Source organism: Anomaloglossus baeobatrachus, chromosome 3 (assembly GCF_048569485.1).
Source record: "Anomaloglossus baeobatrachus isolate aAnoBae1 chromosome 3, aAnoBae1.hap1, whole genome shotgun sequence".
Taxonomy (NCBI): domain Eukaryota; kingdom Metazoa; phylum Chordata; class Amphibia; order Anura; family Aromobatidae; genus Anomaloglossus; species Anomaloglossus baeobatrachus.
Window position 1 is genome coordinate 86,886,665 of NC_134355.1, and position 25,334 is coordinate 86,911,998.

The following is a 25,334-nucleotide window of genomic DNA, read 5'->3' on the forward strand; positions in this document are numbered from 1 at the left end:
ATATCTTACTTTAAGACTTGGAAAAATGTAAAGGTTTGGAAATAACGTCCATGAGAAGGAGCCCTAAATCTGACACTGAGCACTTCAGAGCCCCTTTCTCGGGATTTACCATCTCGCTGTGGAAAAGTCAGAACTATTTAAATCTAAAACCTCTAAAGACACAACTATTTAATGCACTGCTATATCATCCCCCCCTAACCGCTGGAGTGGTGCTTGTAATCCAAGGTTTCTGCCCCTGTCTCTAGTCTCGCAGAGTTATCTTTCGACCATAACTTCTGACTGTTCGCAAGTCAGAAGTTACGTCACAAGCTTTCGATGCAACTCTATGAGAGCCAGAATGAGCCCAGAACGAGGCTTTCATAGACTTGTACTGAGAGATAATGGAAGAACCCACAGATACTCAAGATCAGCAGTTCCAACCGGGTTTAAAAAAAATAAATAAATTCTGGTTCGGTCCCGGAATCTGGCCAGATGTCAGTCCCCATATAAAAAAAGTATGGGGACCCAAATCATGCGCTTTAGAATGGTGGGAATAGAGCACATGTATTATACTTACCAGTTTCCGTGTGGCGGTAACGCTGTATCCGTGGCCACTCATTAACCTCATACATATGCAATGCTTACCCCGCCCACCGCGTTGCAGCCAGACAGCACCCCCACCCTGTGTGACAGCGTGTCTGACGGCTTGCAGTCAGACACTATGTACGTGTCTATATTGGTGTAAAAATAAAAATAGGCGTAGGATCCCTCCACATTAGAATACCTAGCACAGATACAGCATAAGGCTACAGGCTTCAGCCCCCAGCCCTCTGTGTATCAAAATAAGAGGAAGCGCATGCATGATTGGTTTTTTTTTCAATGATTTAAATAAATTAGAAAACAGTGTGCGCTCTCCCCCAATTTGCAGAGTATCATAATATGAAGGGACCCTACGCCAATTTTTTATTTATTTTTACACCAATATAGACACATACAGCATCTGTGATTGGTTGCAGTTAGACATGCTGTCACACAGGGTGGGGGCACGGCCTGACTGCAACCAATCACAGGCACTAATTAAACTTTAAACAAACTTTATACCTCCAGGCGGACGACCCTGAACTCTGCACGGATGTTCTAAACATGAGCACAGAGTAAGCAGCTGGCAGGAGACTGTACATCTGTGGGAGCGGAGAGCCGGCTGTCAGACACCCAGATAGGATTTATCATCGTGTGTGTAGCGCCCCTGAGCCCCTCAGGACACTACAAGGAACTGCATCCTCTTGGGGATACAGGACCTACTCCCTGGGACCTGGAGTACCAGTGCCGATACCACCAAAGCACAACTAAAATCCTAGTTCTGCACTCCACACCGGGCATAGAGGGTTAACCATTTAAGTGGATGGTCGCCATGGAAAAGAACGAGTCCCTGGGATTAGCCAGCCTAGTGGGAGGGGTCAGTAGAGAGGCACACAGGAGAGGCGTGCAGACGTGCCTGAGCTGGGTCTGTGCAGCGGTGACCCGGGGGCACAGGAGAGAGGTCGCCAGGTCAGGTACCGGAGATACCGCTGGGACCAGAGCACGCACGGGGCACAGGGCCTTAGACCAGGCGCCAGTTCTATGTGGCTTGATAAATACCTGCCCGGTGAGGACACCTTCACCGAACCAAATAATCTGGGGGCATCAGCAGTAAACTAGGATCAAAGTTCGGACACTTACCTCCCCACAGGGTACGCACTGCCTGCTGTACGGAGGAGACTGTACCCCAAAAGGGACAGTCGGGCCCCAAACGCTCCACGCTACAGGGACCAAACAGAGAGTTCCAGGGACAGAGCAACCTGGGTCACTACATTGGAACTGGTCCTCCAAGGGACCTGAACCAGCACCTCCTGGGTACAAGTGACTAGAGACTGTTAAAAACAACCCGGAGTAGTCTCCGTTATTATCCCTCATCTCCCAGGCAAGGCCCTACCTGCGGAGGGCCTAACACCATTGCTGCAATCACCACCAGCTCTGGGAGTATCCACATTTAGCAGCGGCGGTTCTCTATCGTTGACTGCAACCCGCAGGTGGCGTCAAATGACATTAACTCTATTCACCCCTGTAAATATTCCCCCTTACAAAAGGGGCCCAGGGCACGGGACCGGGCAACGGCCACCAGAGTGACATTCCCATTTGTAACTGCCCAGGACTGAGTACCCCCTTCCCTGGGCGACATGTGCCTTCCTAATCGCTGGAGAAGCACTGAGTATACAGCACAGGATGCACGGACCAGACCTCATAATCCAGGCCAAGTGATCTCTGGCTCTCATAGACTGTCACTGGGCACTTGCGATCTAAGTTCTGAGCCAGTCAGACGTTATGGGCAAAGAATGGCAACACCAGTGACTGAGCCATGCTGAAGAATAGTCGGTCACACGTTACCGGAGACTTTTTCCCCACCTACTGCCCTGGACTGACAGGTCTCTGCCTTCTGTCAGAACGAGGCCGGGTGGTAGCCTCATCACTGGTCCCAAGTCACCAGACAAAAAGTTTAAATGCATAGCCGTAGTTTTAATCTTATTTCATGAATCAATAGCACAAATGAAAATAAGCAACTGGTACTGATGAGATTCTATGACGAAGGGAGGAGTTGGGAAGCCTAAAAGGCAGAGGGAGTTGTTAGAAGCCAGAAGCAGGGGGATAGCCAAAAGGCAGAGAGGTTGGCCAGAGGCAGAAAGGCAGAGGGGGGTATGGGGGTATTAGCCAGAGGCAAAAAGCCGGAGAGGGGGGGGGGGGGAGTAGCCAGAAGCAGAAAGGCGGAGGGGGGGGTAGCCGGAAGCTGAAGTGTAGAGGGAGGGGGGGAAGCCAGAAGCAGAAAGGCAGAGGGAGGGGGGGAGGGATAGCCAGAAGCAGAAAGGCGGAAAGGGGAGAGAGGGATAGCCAGAAGCAGAAAGGCGGAAAGGGGAGAGAGGGATAGCCAGAAGCAGAAAGGCGGAGGGGGGGGGGGGGGGAGGAATAGCCAGAAGCAGAAAGGCGGAGGGGGGGGGGGAATAGCCAGAAGCAGAAAGGCGGAGGGGGGGGGGGGAATAGCCAGAAGCAGAAAGGCGGGGGGGGGGAGGAATAGCCAGAATAGCCAGAAGCAGAAAGGCAGAGGGGGGGGGAGGAATAGCCAGAAGCAGAAAGGCAGAGGGGGGGGGGGGGAGGAATAGCCAGAAGCAGAAAGGCAGAGGGGGGGGGGGGAATAGCCAGAAGCAGAAAGGCAGAGGGGGAGGGGAGGAATAGCCAGAAGCAGAAAGGCAGAGGGGGGGGGGGAGGAATAGCCAGAAGCAGAAAGGCAGAGGGGGGGGCAGGAAACGTGCAAGTGCTTAAATAAGGTGCCGGGTGCAATTAATAAACAATGTTAGGCAGGTACAAGGTAGTGAACTGAAATAACTTATCTTGCAAGATGATTTTAGCCATGCCCAATGCCTCAACACATTTCCCCGCCCACGATCAGTGTTTGCAGCATGCTTCAGCTGAGTCCAAAAGTTGCGTTGTACAGTACAAGCATAGTGAATGGGAGTTCTAGAAATCTCGTGCCCACTGTGCTTGTTTTTTCATGTCAATTGTTTGCTGCGGATTCGCATGCGTCCTCCGTAAGGAGAACACAGCGACAGACCGCAGTGCACTGAACCCTGATCGTGGGTACATACCCTAAAGGCTCCTCAGGAGGCTGGTGAGGGTGTACTCGGCAGGTAGTTTGGAGTGGCTTAGATGAGCTGGTGTGCTGTCCCCATATAGCGCCTGTTCGTCTGAGGGAAGGACAGCCTAAAATTTATCTTTCACCCCTTCAGCCCCCGGGCACTTTCCATTTTTGCGTTTTTGTTTTTTGCACCTTTTCTTCCGAGAGCTGTAACTTTTTTATTTTTCCGTCAATCTTGCCATATGAGGGCTTGTTTTTTGCGGGACGAGTTGTACTTTTAAATGAAACCATAGGTTTTACCATATATTGTACTGGAAAACAGCAAAAAAATTCCAAGTGTGGAAAAACTGCAAAAAAAAGTGTGATCGCACAATAGTTTTTGGGATGTTTTATTCACCGTGTTCACGATATGGTAAAACTGATGTATCTATGTGATGCCTCAGGTCGGTTAAAGGGATAGGTTCTAATGTATTATAGGTTTTTCACTATCCATTCTCTATTCTAATATCCATTTACTTTACTTACATTTATGTACTATTGATTTAAGAAAAAAAAAAATTTAAAACAAGTTACACTTTAAGTTATGATTCCATGTTGTGTTTTTTATGCAAATTTAAAGCTGCTTTTTACAGCTAAATTGGAAAATTGCAACGTTTCAGATCTGTAGTATGTCAATCTGTTCACCTATAAAAAGCAACGATAAGGCGAAAAAGTGCTGCAAAAACACTTCTCTGGTGAATACAGCCTGTTCTGTAGAAAGCAGACAAGTAATCCGCACCCAAAAAACACTGCAAGAAAGTGTAAAACACAGAAAAAATGCTGAAAAACAGCGTTATTACCACCAAATGGGCAAGTTTTGATTGAGGGAAAAAAAAAATGCCGCAAAAACCCCTGTGTGTGTGAACACAGTCTGATGGGTGAAAAACAATGGATTAAAGGGAACCTGTCAGGTGCAATATGCACTCGGAGCCACGAGCAGTTCTGGGTGCATATTACTAATCTTTGCCTAAGGGGTGCTTCACACACAGCGAGCTCGCTGCCGAGATCGCTGCTGAGTCACGGTTTTTGTGACGCAGCAGTGACCTCATTAGCGATCTCGCTGTGTGTGACACTGAGCAGCGATCTGGCCCCTGCTGCGAGATCGCTGCTCGTTACACACAGCCCTGGTTCGTTTTCTTCAAAGCCGCTTTCCCACTGTGACACACAGATCGCTGTGTGTGACAGCAAGAGAGCGACAAATGAAGCGAGCAGGGAGCAGGAGCCGGCGTCTGACAGCTGAGGTAAGCTGTATCCAAGATAAACATCGGGTAACCAAGGTGGTTACCCGATATTTACCTTAGTTACCAGCATCTGCAGCTCTCACGCTGCCTGTGCTGCCGGCTCCGGCTCTCTGCACATGTAGCTGCTGTACACATCGGGTTAATTAACCCGATGTGTACAGCAGCTAGGAGAGCAAGGAGCCAGCGCTAAGCAGTGTGCGCGGCTCCCTGCTCTCTGCACATGTAGCTGCATTACACATCGGGTTAATTAACCCGATGTGTACTGTAGCTATGGTAGGAGAGCAAGGAGCCAGCGCTCAGTGTGCGCGGCTCCCTGCTCCCTGCACACACAGCTGTGCGCTGGTAACTAATGTAAACATCGGGTAACCATACCCGATGTTTACCTTAGTTACCAGTCTCCGCAGCTTCCAGACGGCAGCTCCGTGCAAGCGCAGCGTCGCTTGCACGTCGCTGCTGGCTGGGGGCTGTTCACTGGTCGCTGGTGAGATCTGCCTGTTTGACAGCTCACCAGCGACCATGTAGCGATGCAGCAGCGATCCTGACCAGGTCAGATCGCTGGTCGGATCGCTGCTGCATCGCTAAGTGTGAAGGTACCCTAACTGTCCCTGTATACACCAGCATAGATAAAGAGATGTTTAGAAAAAGTATTTCTAAAGATCTTTTATTGTATGCTAATGAGCGAGGGCAGTAGCCCCCTGGATGTTAGTTCCCCTGACTAATTGCCTACATTAGCATGTTAGTAGGTCCTTGTGGGCATGCTATCATGCTAATGAATATGCAGAGTCACAGGATGATCTCACTCACCTCTCCCGCTGCCATTGCCATCCAACACTGGATTTCGGCTCAGTGTGCATGACCCCAGAGTCTCAGTCATGTGCACTACTTCAGTTTGAAGCCAGGACGTGTACACCGGGCATAATAGTGCTCATAACCGGAACTCCGGGGTCATGCACACTGAGCCGAAATCCAGCGTCGGGCGGTGATGGCAGCGGAGAAGTGAGTGACATCATCCTCTGACACTGCACAATCATTAGCATGATAGCACGCCCACAGGGACATACATACTAAGGGCGCTCTCACACATCCGGCTTTTCGCCGGTTTGACGGATGCGGCGCACGCCAATACAGTGTATAAAGTACAGTGGCAGCGCAACAAGCGCCGGTCACATGCTGTCATGACTGGAGCATGTGACCCGGAAATTGTGGCGCTGACACTATCATACTGTACTGGCGTGCGCCACATTCGTCAAACCGGATGGTGTGAGAGCGCCCTACCATGCTAATGGAGCCGACTAGGAAGGGAAGCCACGCCCAGGGGACTAGTCCCTGCCCTCATTAGCATATGATATAAGAACTTTAGAAATACTTTTCCTACAGATCTCTTTATCTATGCTAGTGTATACAAGTAAAAAAAATGTTTAAAAGAACTGAAGTCCTCAGTGGTTGATACCTTTTAATGGCTAACTGAAAAGATGGTAATAATAGCAAGCTTTCCAGACTGCTCAGGTCTCTTCTTCAGGCTCAGTATACAGGACTGATAGGCAGGGATTAGCAGTATACACCCAGAGCTGCTCGTGGGGCTGGGTACATAGTGCACCTGACAGGTTCCCTTTAAATCCTAAATATCTGAAGCTCAGGTGCGGGGACATCACTGTAATTTCCACAAGGAAAATCCCACAGAGCGAATCCGCAGGGAACGCATGGAGGCGGTAGAACTACAAGTACCAGCAGCCCCTTCCCTACTCCCTTCAGGCTGTGCATTCCGGGGACAGCAGACACCGCACTGACCGCCTCTACACCTCAGTAACCGCTCCGGACAAAACACAGACCCCAGAGCAGGTCCCCGAGCCCGCAGGAGCCCCCTCCCCGGGAGTAAGCACGGTGCCCCGGGCTCCTACCTCTCCCCGCACAGCTCCGGGACCGACAGCTCAGCAGCACCGGAAACCGACACTCCGTACCCCGGCAAAACAATTCTCCTCCGCAAGTCCCGCCCCCTGAGCGGACTAAGCTCCAATAGGTGAATGGTGATCGCGTAGCAGCCAATCAGATCGCAGCTGTTAGCAGCACCCAATAAGAGGATGGGTGAAAGGAGAATCGTGATTGGCTGGAGAGGTTGTGATCGTAAAGAGAGTTGGAGAGCGGGAGCTGGGGGCGGTGCTGCTGCTGCTCCGGGAAACCGTCTATAGACGCAGCAGTGTGACCGGCGGCTGCCGGCTGTGCCGCGCCTCTGTCTGCCACAGGACCTTGTTTTCATGTTAACCATTATGTAGCCAACAGTCTCGGCAGTTAACCCCTTCAGGACACTCTTCTGTTTGTGTTCCTGAGGTCACCGCCGTTTAATTCCATACAACGACTTGTATTTTTTGAGCCAAATTGTTTTTTTTTTCTGTAATGCCCCCATTTTTGGTGTACTGATGAGTGGATACGTTTTTTGCTAGCAAGAGATGAGAAAAAAACTTTCTTTTTTTTTTTTTGCTTCTTTGTGCAGGCGGCATCTTTTTTTTCCTGTGGTTAAAAAAAATAGAATATATTGAAGGTAAGAACACATAGAATAGATTATAAGAAAGCACAGAATATATAGAAAGAAATAACAATAGCTCCATAGAGCGATAGCTAGCTTGGCCAGCTGTTTTTTCTTTTGTAAAAAAAAAATGACGTAGGGTCCCCCCCATTTTTCCATTTTTCATATCAAGCACAGGAACAGCAGCTGCAGGATACAACCCTCACCTGTACCGTGGCTGTTTTTTCTTTATTTAATTTATTAAAGAATAAATAATGACGTGGGTTCCCCCATATTTCTGAACATTTGGGTTCTGCCAGTGCTACTGCTGCCATATCTTCATCCTCATCAGATGAGGAATTGTGTCATCCAGTGGTACTTGGCATATCTTCAGCCTCATCAGATAAGGAATTGTGTCATGCAGTGCTACTGCTGCCATATCTTCAGCCTCATCAGATGAGGAATTGTGTCATACAGTGCTACTGCTGGCATACCTTCAGCCTCATCAGATGAGGAATTGTGTCATACAGTGCTACTGCTGGCATACCTTCAGCCGCATAAGATGAGGAATTGTGTCATACAGTGCTACTGCTGCCATATCTTTAGTCTCATCAGATGAGGAATTGTGTTATCCAGTGCTACTGCTGCTATATCTTCAGCCTTTTCAATTGAGTAGTTTCATTTTGAAAAGTATTTGGATGACATGGAGCAGGCAAAGCGCTACCACAGGGAAAAATATTCCACTCCCACAGCAAACAGATTGACCATATTGCAGCAAAATTTTTCACTTCCTCTCAAACAAGTAGATGAGTTGAACCATTCATCAAAACTGACTGTGCATGAGGCAATTCCTTTATACCCTGATGTTAGACATGTTCTCCGTGTGGTCACTGCTTTGTCACCAACCCGAGTTACTGTAGAGAGATTGTTCTCTAGCCTTTAAATAATTAGATCAGATTTGATGTCATCTATGAAGGAGGATCTGATGGAGGCCATACTATTTCTTAGAACAAATTCATAGACTGTCCAACTGTTATACCATACATTTTTGTTGAAAATTGTTTTTTTTCCCACCTACTGCATAGTGTAATGCATATTTACAATTTATTTAAGATTTTTTTGCTTTCTAAAGTATTCCAATAAATATATTTTATGTTCTATCTAAACAGCTTGATTATTGCATCATAATAATGATTAAAGGCCGGATGTTACCATTGTACTATAGTAAATTTATCACGTAAACATGAGTCATGTATGGCGTCATTCACACGTCCGTGTCTCCGGTACGTGTTTGGTCTGTTTCCTCACGTGCCGGAGACACTGGCACACGTAAACCCATTAAAATCGATGGGTCTGCGCTCACGTGCGTGTTCTGCCATGGGCCGTCTGTACGCGTGGAGCATACGTGTGCCTGTGTGCTCCACACGTAGACATGTCTGTTTTTCTCCGGCATCACGGGTGTCACACGGACCACACGGATGTGATCCGTGTGACACGCACTGGAGAAAACACGTGGCTGTGAAATAAAAAGAATATCTGTACTCGCCTTCTCCAGCGCTGCTGTCTCTGCCGCTGCTGGCACTTGCTTCTGACGCCCGCTCATTATGCTCATTACATATTCACTCCACTGTGGGCCGGAAGCAGCAGCAGCGGGGAGTCGACAGGACCGGAGACCAAAGATCAGCACCACGGACAACAACGCCAGGGATGGGTGAGCAGAAAGCTCCCGTTCTCCATGTTTTATCACTGATAACATAAACACGGCACACGGAGGACAATACATAACTTTGACACGTCGTTGCGTGTGACACGCACGAACGACCGTTAACGATGGAAAATACTCACCAAATCGTCCATCGTTCCTTTTTAAAAAAAATCTTTGATTGTTGAGCACGCAGGTTGTTCGTCGTTCCCGAGGCAGCACACATCGCTACGTGTGACACCTCGGGAACAACGAACTGCAGCTTACCTGCGGCCGCCGGCAATGCAAAAGGAAGGAGGTGGGCGGGATGTTACGTCCCGCTCATCTCCGCCCCTCCGCTTCTATTGGGCAGCCGCTTAGTGACGCCGCACAAACCGCCCCCTTAGAAAGGAGGCGGTTTGCCGGCAACAGTGACGTCGCTAGGCAGGTAAGTCCTGTGTGACGGCTCCGATATTGTGCGCCATAGGCAGCGATTTGCCCGTGACACACAAACAACGGGGGCGGGTGCTTTCACGAGCGATATCGCTGCGTGTAGCACCCCCTTTAGATGTAACACAGGAAATACTGGTTCTTATTAAAGAGACCTATATAGAGACTTATTTTCAAGACAATGCTCCATAGGAGATAATATGCAAAGTAGAATATACCAGTCTCTAGTTTGACTAGTATGAGGTACATTACATACATGTTTGTCATGAAGCAGTGCCTTAACTATGTCTACATACATAGTGTGGTCTCTTGAAAGAGTTCCAGTATCCCACCTGAGCATCACCTATTCACATAATAGGTAATATCTAATTGATATTCCCTCCTGGGTTCCATAACCATATTTGTTTCTAGCAGTTACCTGGTGTCAGGGCCATACAGATCTTTTCATAAGCCCGCATCCTATCCTGCTGAAACAAATATCCCTCATATCTGGGTAGGAAAATTGTCCTCTCCTATTGGGTGAAGTCTCCTGTCATTTGGTTGCTAAGGCTTGTTTCACACGTCAGTGAAAAACACAGACGTTCTTCACTGACGTGGAAAACACGCACATGTCCCTCCGTGTGCTGTGATTCATGGCACACTTGGGTTGTCTAAGTGCAATCCGGGCTCCGTTCTCCGTGGCCCGTGATTGCACCTAGAAATCAACTCACATGTGCCCGCTCCCGCTGTCCTTGGTGCTGATCGCTCCCGCGGTGCAGCATCCGGCAGGCGTTGACCTCCGCAGCAGCTGCTTCCGGGTCGGCTGTGTCGTGCATCATGAATATGCGCGACAGTAATGAGCCAACTCAGAAGCAGCAGGGAGGACGGGCTGCAGAGAGCGTCGCTGGAGCCGGGTGAGTTAAAATACTTTTTATTTTAGAAGCACGTTTTTTTCTGGCACGTGTTTCACGGACCACACCACTGCGTGGTCCGTGGGACATCAGTGATGCCAGAAAAAAATGGACATGTCTCCGTGCGGCAATCACAGACACGCGGGTACGCCGCACGGAGACACGTTCAGTGAAAAATCACTGATGTGTGAGCAGACCCATTCATTATAATGGGTCTGCGTATGTCAGTGATTCTGGTACGTTTAAAAAAAAGCACAAACGTGCCAGAATCACTGACATGTGAAAGGGGCCTAAATCTGAGAAAAAGACTCTAGATCAGTTGACTGTCTTCCAGTTTCAAAAAACTGAAAGCTGCAGAAGATTCCCTCAAAGCTGCATTGGAGATAGTTTAGGAGACATGTTGTTGGAATAAATTCTGACATAAGTACCATACTTTGCCTTAACCTTCATCATCAAGTGGGCAAAAAGCAGCCAAAATTTTCCCTTGGCCAGAAGCTAATTTCTTCTTGTGAGCTTTTCACTTGAAAAGATCATCAACATTCAAGCAGACTTCCTAAAGGCCCAGTCACACACAACGACTTACCAGCGATTCCGAATATGATGCGACCTGATAGGGATCGCAGGTAAGTCGCTGGGAGGTCGCTGGTGAGATGTCACACAGTCAGATCTTACCAGCGATGCAGGAACGATACAGATCGCAGTAGCGACCTGTATAACGATCTCAGCAGTCACTGTGACCCTGGGACACAGTGTCAAACACAGCGATGCCTCCTGCCCAGCAGGACATCACCTTTGAAGAAAATGGCCTGGACCATTCTGCAATGACTAGAGATCTCACAGCAGGGGCCTGATCGCTGGTAGGTGTCACACATAACGAGATCGCTAACGGGATCGCTACTGCATCACAGAAACCATGACTCAGCTGCGATCTCGCTAGCGATCTCGTTATGTGTGACGATACCTTAAGTCGGAATGATTTAAAGCCTGTAGAGTGGAGTCTAAATACTATATTTGTGATAATTGGCAAACAGGAGGGGAATTCAGCAGATCTTTTTGCAACTTGTCAAAATTCAAAAATAAGTCTGCACTTCTCTCTAAACTCAAGCAATCCTTGTGAAAGAGTATACGCATTGGTTTTCCCCCAGGTGTGAATTGGCTTATACATGTTCAACAGTTCCTCTCTAAGTCCTCTCGAAGGGTGAGAACGCACTTTGCGTTATTACCTGCGTTTCCGCAGCGTTTTGAGCAGCAGCGTTTTAATGCAAAAATGCATGTGTTTTGGTTTTCCATGAGTCTATGGAAAATGATGATTTCCTGACCGCACTTTGCGTTTTAAAACGCTGCGTTTAATTTGCATATTTTGTGGCAAAAACCATGCGTTCAAAGAAGCAGCATGTCAATTGTTTTTGCCATTTCTGCAGCGTTTTGCTAACATTGAAGTCAATGCGAAATGGCAAAAACCAAGATTGCTTCAAATTCCTGCATTTTACCGCTTTTTCAGTGAAGAAAACATGCGTTTTGGACTTCAAAATATTGATTTCATATGTCCCTTTAAACACACACATAATCCCACAATTAAATTTATGCAAAATATGCATTTATTGCTATTTTAGCAATAAAATGTATATTACCGCTATAATTTAACGAAAAATAACTATTTCAATTATTTTTCCCATTCATATAGATTTGATCCTTTTTTTTCTCTTTTTTCAATGTGTATGACTGTTTAAACTTTATTTAGCTGTGTCTTGATGATCAAAACGCACCTGTCAAAACGCAAGTGAAAAAGCATGCAAAAGTGCTGAAAACGCATCAAAAACGCGTTAAAAACGCATGCGTTTTAAGCGCTAGATTTCTGAAAAAGGCAACTTTGGTCAAAACAATAAATTACACCTTAGGGTTTTTGACCTGCGTTTAGGACGACGCAAAGTGTGTTCTCAGCCTTAGTCCTCTCTAAGGCTATGTGTGCACTAGAAAGTGCCTTTTTCTTAAGGAAGAACCGAACCCTCTTAAAGAATCCCGCACCCGCGGTAAAAAAACGCACCAAAACCGCAGCGAAATCCACATGCGGTTTTACCGCTGTTTGCCGCAAATTTACCGCAGATTTTCCGCAGGTTGGTCCCTGCAGATTTTTACTATTATGTATGCTAAAAACCGCAAGTACCTGCAGAAAAGAGGTGACATGCCCATTAATTCTGCAGCGGAAAATCCGCGGGTAAATCAACTGGTATAAACAAACGCAGTGTGCTCAGAGCATTTTTTAAAACCCATGGGATTTGCTGGGGAATGACTGCAGCAATGTTAGACACATTTTCCTGTAGCAAATCCGTGGCAAATCCGCATCAAAATCCACGGTAAATCCGCAACGTGTGCACAGGGCTTAAGGCTATGTGCGCATGCTGCGGATTTTACCGCGGATTTGCTGCAGAAAATCTGTGTAACATTTCTGTAGTCATTCCCCAGCAAAACCTATGGGTATAAAAAAATGTTGTGCGCACACTGCGTTTTTTTTATACCTGTGGAATTTTCACTACGGAATTAATCAGCATGTCACTTCTTTTCTGCGGGTCCCTGCGGTTTTACCATTAATTATTGGTAAAAACCCGCAGGGACCAACCTGCGGAAAAAACGCAGAAATTCTGCAGCAATTCCACGGCAAATCCACAACATCCCGCGGTAAAACTGCATGCAGAATTTGCGTGCGGATTTCTGCCGCGGGTGCAGGATACTTGCAGAGATCCGGAATTTTCTTAAGAAAATTCAATTTTCTAGTGCGCACATGGCCTGCTACTTTCACACTTCAGTCTTTTTCCATCAGCCACCATCCCTTGCCTTGAGAAAATACGGCATCCTGCAACATATTTTTCAGGATACAGACTTTTTCACCATAGACTTGTAATAACGACGGATTGCGACTGATGGCCTTGCGTTGCATCCACCGTGCGACGAATCAGTCGTGGAATGACTGACCATCGGACGGAAGGAACTGACACTGTAACGTTTTTTGGATCATCAAAAAATCGCACTGCTCAGGGTTCCATCACAATCCGTCAAGAGGTATAATGGTTGTCTATGGTGCAGGATTCCGCCGTAATGCATCATATGACGGAATCTAGTGCTGGATTCCATCATGTTCTACTGAGCATGCCCAGTATGTACACAATCACATTACAAGGCTCCAGATAGGCTTGATAGGAATAGTCCACACACAATTTTAGCTATAACAACATTTATTCTCCCCCTTTCTCTACAAACTGTCACAGATGGCCTATGAAAACACAGTAATAGGTCACCAAAATTTCTGGCACTCCCATTGGGCTGTCCCAAAAACAAACAGATCATGACAGATCCTTCGTAAAACGGACGCACAACGGATGTAACAGACGGAACGAATCAGTTATTTCACAGGATTCCTGTGAACGGAACCCTGTGAAATAACACATCAGTTGCGTCCGTTGACAGCTGAAAACAACGGCTCCGTCGTTCCATCGCAACGACTGACCTGACGGATTTGAAATGACTAAAGTGAGAAAGTAACCTTACCAAGAACATTACAAAAGATCAGAACAGAAAGTGTATAAACCGTCCTCGTAGCTCCACTTTGGCCAAGGTAGATTTGGTTTGGATTTTTGAATAAAGCTAGAAAAACCTTTTATTCTTCCAGTCACCAAAGATCTACAACAACAAGGTTTTATATGTCACCCGACGCTTCAGAGATTATGCCTTCCAGACTGGCGTCTGAGGGCTCAATGTTTCAAACTCAAAGGTATTTTTAATTCAAAATCATGTGTACCCTACAGAAGAATAGGAAGGAAGTTACATATTCCATCAAAATAAAGGGGTGGGAAACTCAAGGCCCGCGGTCATAATCCGGCCCACCACATCATTTTATGTGCCTGCAAAGTTGACACAGAAGGATTTAAGTTTTGTGCTGGTGCCGCCCTAGCCGCAGGCCGTGTTTGCACAGATTGATTTCATGGTAGACTTCATTAAAATTGCACCGGTAACACTGAGCAATCTGCACATGCATAGCCATCGGCGTTATTTTCCTGAAGACTGGCCAGAAATCAATTTGCATAAGTGTCGCCTGCGGCTAGGATGGCGCCAGCGCGAAATTTAAATAAGGATGAAGAAAATACACCCAGATGTAGTCGCAGAACCGTAACAGGGCTGAAGAGTCTTCAATTAGTCCCGCCCCAATTCACAAAGATATGAATAGAAGAAAACCTTAAAACACAGATTAAAGAAAATATACACCCCTCAGGAATCATTTTAATTAGTATGACAGTGCAAACATGACTCTGTCTATACTTTACTTAGTAAAATGTAGCTGACAGGTGCTCCTTAAAGAGCAGTGTGGAGTTGTGCGCTAAAACTCAAAATCCAAGATGGTACCCGCTCCATGTGCTGATGCCATCCCCTCCACTATGTACTGGCTGCGTTTTATGTTGACGTAACCAGCGCTTAACAGAGGGGCGGAGCTCGTAAAAGGAGCTGGTGCCATCTTACAAGCTGAATGGGCAAAGCCAGTGCTTAGTAGATGGGCAGCGCCAACACAAAAAGCATTGGAGAAAGATCAAAAAGGTGAAAATGAGTTTGATACCCCAGAACAAACTTTAGAAGACATATCTTGATATGATGACAGTTCTCCTAATTCTTTTCATCTTAATGCTAAAATCTGGGACTTTTGATTTTACAAAAGTAACTAGAAAAAGGCTGGAATACAGTTACTCGCGGCTGTGTGGCCACAATGAGCTTTTAGCGAGTTTTTGACACTGAATATTTTTTTGCTCCGCATAAACTGACCGGTGTTGCTTGTTGCAAATGTGCAACATATCAGCTTTTTCTTCAGCGCTCTATTGGGAGACCCAGACGATTGGGGTATAGCTACTGCCCTCCGGAGGCCACACAAAGCACTACACTAAAAAGTGCAAGGCCCCTCCCCCTCTGGCTATACCCCCCCGTGGTATCACGGGTTCTCCAGTTTTAGCTTTGTGTGCGAAGGAGGTCAGACATCCACGCATAGCTCCACAGATTTTAGTCAGCAGTAGCTGCTGACTATTTCGGATGGAAGAAAAGAGGACACATATAGTGTCCCCAGCATGCTCCCTTCTCACCCCTGGATGGTGTTGTAAGGTTGAGGTACCTATTGCTGGTACGGAGGCTGGAGCCCACATGCTGCTTTCCTTCCACATCCCCCTGAGGGGCTCTGAGGAAGTGGGATCCTGCCGGCCTCAAAGCTCTGACGCCGGGCTCCATCCACAGACCCATTTGAACCTGCTGGATACGGAGCTGGAGTACCGTTCAGGGACATGGCCCTGCACCATTCAGGTACTCTGTGTCCCCGTACACACAGGCACAGCACACTCCAGACTTGCTGGGTGTGCTAGTGCGCCGGGGACAGTAAAGGGTTACAGTCACTGCAGCTTTGCTGAGTGACTTTGTGTTTTGGGAACTACCGCGCCGGACGCTCCGGGAGCGGCGGCGCAGCTGGGACTTGTAGTTCGCCGGGGACTGGGCGCCGACCGCGCTTTTACGGCGGCGGCGCTTATAACTCCAGTCCCCGGCTTCTGCGGCCTAGTGCCGCTTCGTTCCCGCCCCCTCCCTGTCACTCAGGGAAGGGGACAGGCGCTGAGCAATCAGCAGCGCCGAGGGCTGGAGCCTTTTTACATGCTCCAGCCCTCTCACTGCACTCTGTCGGACGCTCTGCCTTGGGGGCACGCCCACGGCCCGCCCCTACTCACACGAGCTGGGGAAGAAGCCGGCAGCCATTACTGCAGAGCTCGGGGCACCAAGGCAGGACAGTGGCGATCATACACCCGCTTATAGGCGGGCGGTAAGAGGCACACATAGTGCTGACCACGATATAACTGCAGTGTATACATGTGTTGTTTTTAACTACATAGGTCGCTATATGCCCGCTTGGGGAGCGACACATCAGCAGCAGGAAAGCAGGTGTGCTAAAGCACAGGCTTTCTAGGCTGCTTGTTTTGCACGACTGAGGTGTTCATTTGTGTTTATGCTGATATGCTATACATTGCACTGTACAGTCGCTAGTCTTAGCTATATTCTTCTGGAATGGCTAGACTACAGCAGCAGAAAACCAAGGGTGCTGGGGCACAGGTTTTTTTCTATGCTGCTTGTATTGCATGGGCTGCAGTGTGCATTTGTACTTGTGCTTGTATGCTATACATTGCACTGTATGGTCACTCTTCTGGGCTATATTCCCCTAGATGACCAGTCTACAGCAGCAGAAGAGCAGAGGTGCCAGGGCACAGGCTTCTATGCTGCTTGGATTGCATGTGCTGCAGTGTTCATTTGTACTTGTGCTTGTATGCTATACATTGCACTGTAGGGTCACTCTTCTGGGCTATATTCCCCTAGATGACTAGTATACAGCAGCAGAAGAGCAGGGGTGCCAGGGCACAGGCTTCTATGCTGCTTGTATTGCTTGTGCTGCAGTGGTCATTTGTACTTTATGCCTGTATGCTATACATTGCAATGTACGGTCACCAATCTTGGCTATATACTTCTAGATAGCTAGTCGGCAGCGGCAAAAAAGCAACACAGATTTCAGTGCTGTTTTTACTACATGGGATGCTGTTCATGACACCGTCCCATTGTGTGCATGCTCCCCTGTAGCACGTCGTCTGCCGGGGTCTCTAGCACTTCGTCTGCCGGGGCTCTACTAGTTGTGGCCAAAGAAACCTCCTGTCAACCCTGTCCATGGACAGGGACGGAGTAGTCATAATATAGAGACTTGCACCCATGGGCAATCTACTTGAACAAAAGGCAGCTCTTCAGGGCTTTGATACTGACATCGCTCTCAATCCGGATACACCGGGTGGTAACGCCATACGGAATGATCCTATACCGTCCATCAATGGAAGGTTGGATCTTTCTCCCTCAGCTCCCCCAGTGGAGATAGGAGACGAACAGGAGAAGTTCCTTTTCAGTGTCTCACGCAGATATTGAGTATTTTTCTGGCCACGCTGACTTCAGAGAAGCAGTCCAGGAACACCACGCTTACCAGATAAGCGTCTTCTCCAAACGTTTTTAGGATACACGTTATCCCTTTTTTCCCCTGACGTGGTCAGCGCTGGACCCAGGGTCCAAAGGTGGATTCTCCAATCTCCAGGCTTGCATATAGAGCCATAGTTGCACTGGAGATGGGGCTTCACTTCAAGATGCCATTCACAGACAGATGGACTCTGGTTGAAATCTGTCTAGGAGGCTATCGGCGTGTCGGTTGCTCCGGCATCCACAGCCGTATTGGCAACATAACCTTTTCTGCTGTTCTTGCGCAGCTGACCTTGAGCAGGGACATCTGTACCGAGGCGTCCGTAACCCCGCAATGTCTGCATTGCGACTTACCCTGTTAATGCTGTCCTAAAAGTACAGTCGAGGTTTCGGTCCTTCCCAAGCTCCGGCAGGTCCCAATTGTCCTCGTGCAAAAGGGCTACAAAACCTCAGACGGGCTCAGATTCCGGCCGGGCTCAATCTCGCCCATGGAAGGCAGTCGGAGGAACCGCTACCAAGGCGGTCTCCTCAGGACTCTCAGCTCTCTCTCTCTCTCTCCGCATCCGCGGTTGATGGCAGACTCCCCCGCCTTTGGCGACATTTAGCTGCCACAGGTCACAGACCGGTGGGTGACGGACATTGTGCTCACGTGCACAGGACAGTGTTCTGTTCTCGTCCTCCGACTCCATTCTTCAGAACGGCCCCACCTCTCCACCGAGCAGATGCCCTGCTGCAGGCGGTGGACGCTCTAAGAGCAGAAGGAGTGGTGATCCCTGTCCCCCCTCAGGAACGAGGGCGAGGGTTTGTACTCCAATCTCTTTGTGGCTCCAAAAATGGACGGTTCCTTCCGTCCTGTTCTGGTTCTGAAACTGCTCAACGAGCATGCGAACGCCAGGCGGTTCCGGATGGGATCCCTCCGATCCGTCATTGCCTCAATGTCTCGAGGAGACTTCCTTGCCTCAACAGACATCAAAGATGCCTATCTCCACGTGCCAATTGCTACGGAGCACCAACGTTTTCTACGTTTTGTGATAGGAGACGAACATCTTCTGTTCGTAGCTCTGCCATTCAGTCTGGCGACAGCCCCACGGGTGGGCACCAAGGTCATGGCAGCAGTGGTAGCAGTCTTGCACTCTCACGGACACCCGGTGATTCCGTACTTGGACGATCTACTCGTCAAAGCAACCTCCCTCGAGGCATGCCAACGCAGCCTGAATGTTACGCTGGAGACTCTCCAGACTTTCGGGTGGATCATCAATTTGGCAAGGTCAAATCTGTCTCCGACTCAATCACTAACGTATCTCGGCATGGAGTTTCATACTCTATCAGCCATAGTGAAGCTTCCGCTGAACCAGCAGCGTTCACTGCGGACAGAGGTGCAGTCTCTCCTTCAAGGCCAGTCGCACCCCTTAAGGCGCCTCATGCACTTCCTAAGGAAGATGGTGGCAGCCATCGAGGCAGTTCTCTTTGCGCAGTTTCATCTGCGCCAACGGCAATGGGACATTCTCCGCCAATGGGATGGGCAGTCAACCTCCCTGGACGGGAAGTCTCCCTTTCCCTGACGGCCGAGGACTCTCTGCAATAGTGGCTTATTCCCACCTCATTGCCATAGCCCCCATCCTGGGCAGTGGTCACGACAGATACGAGTCTGTCAGGGTGGGGAGCAGTTTGTCTCCGCCACATGGCTCAGGGGACGTGGACTCAGCAGGAGTCCACCCTTCAGTTCCAAAAGTGGCTAGAAGGGAGCAGATCCGAATCCAGTCGGACATCTCCACAGCGGTGGCATACATCAACCACCAAGGAGGGACACGCAGTCAGCAGCCTTCCAGGAAGTCCGGCGAATCCTCATGTGGGTGGAGGACACAGCATCCACCATATCCGCAGTTCACATCCCGGGCGTAGAAAACTGGGAAGCAGACTTCCTCAGTCGCCAGGGCATGGACGCGGGGGAATGGTCCCTTCACCCGGACGTGTTTCAGGAAATCTGTTGCCGCTGGGGGGGGCCGGACGTCGACCTAATGGCGTCTCGGCACACCAACAAGGTCCCGGCATTTATGGCACGATCGCGCGATCACAGAGCTCTGGCGGCAGACGCCTTAGTGCAAGATTGGTCGCAGTTCCGGCTCACATATGTGTTTCCACCTCTGGCACTCTTGCCCAGAGTACTGCGCAAAACTCAGATCCGATTGCAGCCGCGTCATACTCGTCGCACCAGACTGGCCGAGGAGATCGTGGTACCCGGATCTGTGGCATCTCACGGTCGGCCGACCGGGGTCACTACCAGACCGACCAGACTTACTGTCTCAAGGGCCGTTTTCTCCATCGGAATTCTGCGGCCCTGAACCTGACTGTGTGGCTTGTGTGTCCTGGATCCTAGCGTCTTCAGGATTATCCCAAGGGGTCGTTGCCACCATGAGACAGGCTAGGAAGCCCACGTCTGCTAAGATCTACCACAGAACGTGGAAGGTTTTCTTAATCTGGTGCTCTACTCAGGGAGTGTCTCCCTGGCCATTTGCATTGCCTATCTTTCTTTCCTTCCTACAATAGGAGTTAGAAAAGGGCTTGTCGCTAGACTCCCTCAAAGGGCAAGTCTCAGCACTATCCGTGTTTTTTCAGAAGCGTCTAGCACGTCTTTCTAAGGTGCGCACGTTCCCGCAGGGGGTTTGTCATATCGTACCCCCGTACAAGCGGCCGTTGGATCCATGGGATCTGAACAGGGTTCTAGTTGCTCTCCAGAAGCCGCCTTTCGAGCCTCTGAAGGAAGTTTCCTTTTCTCGCCTGTCACAGAAGGTGGCGTTTCTCGTTGCGATCACATCGCTTCGGCGAGTGTCTGAGCTGGCAGCTCTGTCATCCAAGGCTCCCTTCCTGGTGTTTCACCAGGACAAGGTAGTGCTGCGCATCATTCCGGAGTTTCTCCCTAAGGTAGTATCCTCGTTTCATCTTAATCAGGATATCTCCTTACCGTCTTTTTGCACTCATCCGGTTCACCGGTATGAGAATGATTTACGTTTGCTAGATCTGGTGAGAGCACTCAGAATCTACATTTCCCGCACGGCGCCCGTACGCCGTTCCGATGCCCTTGTCGCTGGTACGCGCAAGAGGTTGCAGGCTTCTAAAGCCACCCTGGCTCGATGGATCAAAGAACCAATTCTGGAAGCCTACCGTTTTGCAGGGCTTCCGGTTCTTTCAGGGCTGAAAGCCCATTCAACCAGAGCCGTGAGTGCGTCCTGGGCGCTACGACACCAGGCTTCGGCTCAACAGGTGTGCCAGGCAGCTACCTGGTCGAGTCTGCACACTTTCACCAAACATTATCAGGTGCATACCTATGCTTCGGCGGATGCCAGCTTAGGTAGAAGAGTCCTGCAGGCGGCAGTGACATCCCCGTAGGGGAGGGCTGTTTTTGCAGCTCTAACATGAGGTATCTCTTTACCCACCCAGGGACAGCTTTTGGACGTCCCAATCGTCTGGGTCTCCCAATAGAGCGCTGAAGAAGAAGGGAATTTTGTTACTTACCGTAAATTCCTTTTCTTCTAGCTCTTATTGGGAGACCCAGCACCCGCCCTGTTGTCCTTCGGGATTTCTTGGTTGTTTGCGGGTACACATGTTGTTCATGTTGAACGGTTTTTCAGTTCTCCGACGTTATTCGGAGTTAATTTGTTTAAACCAGTTATTGGCTTCCTCCTTCTTGCTTTGGCACTAAAACTGGAGAACCCGTGATACCACGGGGGGGTATAGCCAGAGGGGGAGGGGCCTTGCACTTTTTAGTGTAGTGCTTTGTGTGGCCTCCGGAGGGCAGTAGCTATACCCCAATCGTCTGGGTCTCCCAATAAGAGCTAGAAGAAAAGGAATTTACGGTAAGTAACAAAATTCCCTTCTTTTGCAGGTACACAGAGTTTTATGAGGGTTTTTTTCCTCTTAAATTAGCATAAGGTGCAGAAAATCCGCAAGGAAACATGAGATTCTGCTGCGTTTCTGAAGTGGAAATGAAGCAAAAATTCATATAATCCTCATATGTTTGCATTAATAACATTTTGTCAACGCCAAATACCTTGAAGAATCAAAAATAAAATTGCTTTGTTTAAACATAATATACCAACAAGAGAAAAAAAATCACAGCGTCTAAAACGCGATAAACATGCATGTAAAACAGTTAAAAACACATTAAAAAATGCAAGTAGCTTAATTTACCTAATAGGTGCAGAAATACAACAGAAAATCTACAACAGCAAGAATTAACCAAAAGTTAATCATGCAGACCTAGCCTAAAAGTCCATAAATCAGCTTTAAAGGGAACCAATCACCAGGATTTTCCTATATAATCTAAAGCCAGTGCTATACTGGAACTATCAGGCTGATTCTATATATACCTGTAGTGGTCAGCTCGGATGTTTAGGTTTTAAAATCCAAGAAAGTAAAGTTTATAAAATCAGCAGTTTCTTGAGTGACAGCAGCTGAGGATCAGATAATATCTGGAGGGGTATTCATAGTTATCCCCTCCCCCTGTTAGACATAGCATAAGTATTATACAATCGATTTAATATTTTACTTGCAGAACCTGTACTGCAGTCATACCCATGTGACCAGAAGGGGCGGGGCCTCAGCCAACAGAGAAATGTTTCTTCCTGATATCAGCTTTGTTGACTGAGGTCCCACCCCTTTTGGTCACATGGGTATGACCTCAGCACAGGCCCTGCAAGTCAAATATTAAATCCATTGTATAATACTTATGCTATGTCTAACAGGGAGAGGGGATAACTATGAATACCCCTCCAGATATTATCTGCTCCTCAGCTGCTGTCACTCAAGAAACTGCTGATTTTATAAACTTTACTTTCTTGGATTTCAAAACCTAAACATCCGAGCTAACCACTACAGGTATGTAGAGAATCAGCCTGATAGTGCCATTACAGCACTGGCTTTAGGTTATATAGGAAAATCCTGGTGATTGGGTCCCTTTAAGTTCATATCTTGATGAGGACCTGGCTGATAATTGTTGATAAGGACGTTCATGACAGCAGCCTCTGGATTACCGTATTTTTTTGGACTATAAGACGCGCTTTTTTCCCCCAAATGTTGGGGGAAAGTGGGGGGTGCATCTTATAGTCTGAATGTATGCTACGGGGAACGAGGGTGCTGCAGTGGAGCAGGTCATCGGCGGGATAAGCAGGCTGTAGCACCGCCTACCGTGACAATGTGGGCCCGCTCATTAGCCTCTTTTCATATGCACTGCATCTCTCAGGGCTGAAGCCAGCGCTGATAGGTGGGCGGGATGATGGGCAGAGGATGCGCGAATAATTAACAGCAGGCCCGGTATATGGTACCTGGATGTGGGCACATACCAGGATGAGCGACATATATATATACAAGGATGAAGATCATATGCAAGGCAGGAGGATCATTACCAGGATGGGGTACCTTAGTAGAGAATTTGGGGACATTATCCTCATAACAGTGTGCGCAGCAGATCCTCGCCCCATAACAGTGTATCATGACCACATTTTTGCTTAAAATTTTATTTTCCTATTTTCCTCTTCTAAAACCAGGGTGTGTCTAATGTTCCAAAAAATACGGTACTAAGAGTCTCCAATGTAGTCCCATCTGGATTTGAACATTATTGTCAAGGGCCTAGCACTATCTTCATTTGAGTCTTTGACTCTTATACACGTAAAGTGTAACAGCTTTTTTTTTTTTTTTTTATTTCATAAATCAATAGTACACATGAAAATAAGTAACTTTGATATATATGTTATCAGACAAATTTGCTTCTTTCTCTGCCAGAATTGATCAGTCATCAAAATTCTCAATTCTGAGGTCAAATCTGAAGACTTTCCCATTACTGAAATGGGAGACGGCAGCTGTTACTGATGAGATTCTATGTAGATAATAGAGGAATGAGGAGGCAGAGCTCTTTCTTTAGCTCCTCCCTCTGCCTCAAGCTCCTCCCTCTGCCTCAAGCTCTTCCCTCATCCCGCTATCACAGAATCTCATCAGTAACAGCTGCCATCTTGGATCTCAGCTCCAAGCAACTGAGCTCAATGACTGGCTGTACTGTTGACTTGACGCCAATGTCAGACTTAGGGAGCGTCACCAGAGATTCCCTAGTGGACGTGGGGGGAAGTTCAGTACAATTTGGTTTGTTTTTTTAAAAGAAAAATGCAGAGTGGTGAACTATACTTGAAAGAGAACAAGGGAGAGAATTTAGGGTCCTATCCAAAATGGGGTCACCTTTCAATGTTGATGAACTGTAAAGTAAAGGCTGCTTTACACACAACGATATTGCTAGCGATCTCGTTAGCAATGTGGTGACACACCCAGATCGTTGTTGCGATTTGCCGAGATCGCTCATAGGTCGTTTTGTAGCGGTCACACGTACACATCTCACAAACGACGCTACATCGTTCAGCGATATATTATTTGACCCAGGTGGTCGTGTGGATGTTGTTCGTCGTTGTCAGGGTGTCAAACGTAGCAATATGTCTGCTGCGATCCAAACAACGAACAATATTTTGAAACTGAACGATGTGTCAACGATCAACATTTTTTACCCTATTTGCGATCGTTCGGAGTCGCACGTAGGTGTCACACGCAACGACGACGCTAAGGATGACGGAAGTGCGTCACAAAAAACGTGACGACATATCGGCCTTAAGGCCTTAAGTTCCTTAATAAATGCCTCTCTTTTTTAGATGTGTAGGTTTTGTTGAATTCTTATATTCATTAGTTGCGGAGATATGTTTCCTGGTGTTTATACAGTCTATACATTTATGTCTATTCGAGAGCATAACATTTCTCTTACAGAATGAACTCTCTGGCCAGACCACACACTTGTTTAATGCTATAATGCTCCAAACAAATATGTCAGACTATTGCATAACTGCTGTACATTCACTGCGATGGATAAAAATGTAGTAGAGGCAGGAAATGTAGAGAACAGCTTGATAATCCAAAATAATATCAGTGAAACTAAATCTCCACACGTTTAGAGCCAGAAATAGTGTCTAAGCATGGCATCTTCCCAAGAAGACCTTCTGTTATTTTCATACAGTCGCTGCTTCCTGATAACACCCACATAAAGTTTTCTTTTAAATTTACAGTACTATGCAAAATTCAAGACCACCCTTATATTTCATTTCCAGAGGAAGAAATGAAGCTTTTAATCACTGATTTATCTGAAAATTAAATCCTTTTATATTAATTACCCTGGTCAGTCATTACAGTAAAGCCACCAGCCTATTATTGTGTAGGTCCCCACCTTCTGCCAGGAAAGCAGCTGTGACCTGTCAAGGTGTAGTGGAGGCAAAGGAAGCACCGCCAGGCATATGAGTTCAGTTACGGCACTCAAGACAAGGTTGCAGAAAAAAGGGAACAGCTTTACTAACGGACAGGAATAATATGTATCTGCAAATTAATGGTAAGGTATAGGATATTAACACTACAGGTACCAGCTCAGCCGCGCCAGCACTGCCTCGCTCCAGCTATTATAGATACCGGAACAGCGGAAAACTTTGCAGAATTAGTTTACAGCTACACTAGAATAAGAACCTGACTGGACTCTGCTATCCAAGCTGCTACCGTGTTCTGACTAATGAGACCTAAACCCTGTCAAGTATGTACACTGGTAAAGGACTCACAGTACCACTGTGGAGGTTGAGGTCCACTCCCAGGAGCTCAATAGTGTATTGCTCTTGTAGCTCGTCAGTGCGCACTCACCTTCCAGGGCAGGGGGAACCTCTCCTCTTTCACGGGCTTGGGGTTGTTTGACTCCTTCAGATGGTTCCCCTTCTTGTCATCATGATCACCGACCTCAGGAACTTCCAATCCAGTACTGAATTGGCGGAAAATAAGGCTCTGTCATGGTCCAGCTGGCAGT

General features: G+C 47.8%; 1 protein-coding gene and 1 long non-coding RNA gene across 3 annotated transcripts in view; one reads left to right on the forward strand and one right to left on the reverse strand.

Moving 5' to 3' along the window:
• Positions 1-6,906, reverse strand: part of BTBD3 (BTB domain containing 3) — a 17,496-nt gene extending 10,590 nt beyond the window's left edge. The window contains exon 1 of the mRNA XM_075339287.1: positions 6,822-6,906. The gene's annotated coding sequence lies outside the window, so the exon portion shown is untranslated. The remainder of the gene's footprint in view (positions 1-6,821) is intronic.
• LOC142296074 (uncharacterized) overlaps positions 1-25,334 on the forward strand; it is a 205,996-nt gene that overhangs the window by 5,178 nt on the left and 175,484 nt on the right. The window lies entirely within an intron of this gene.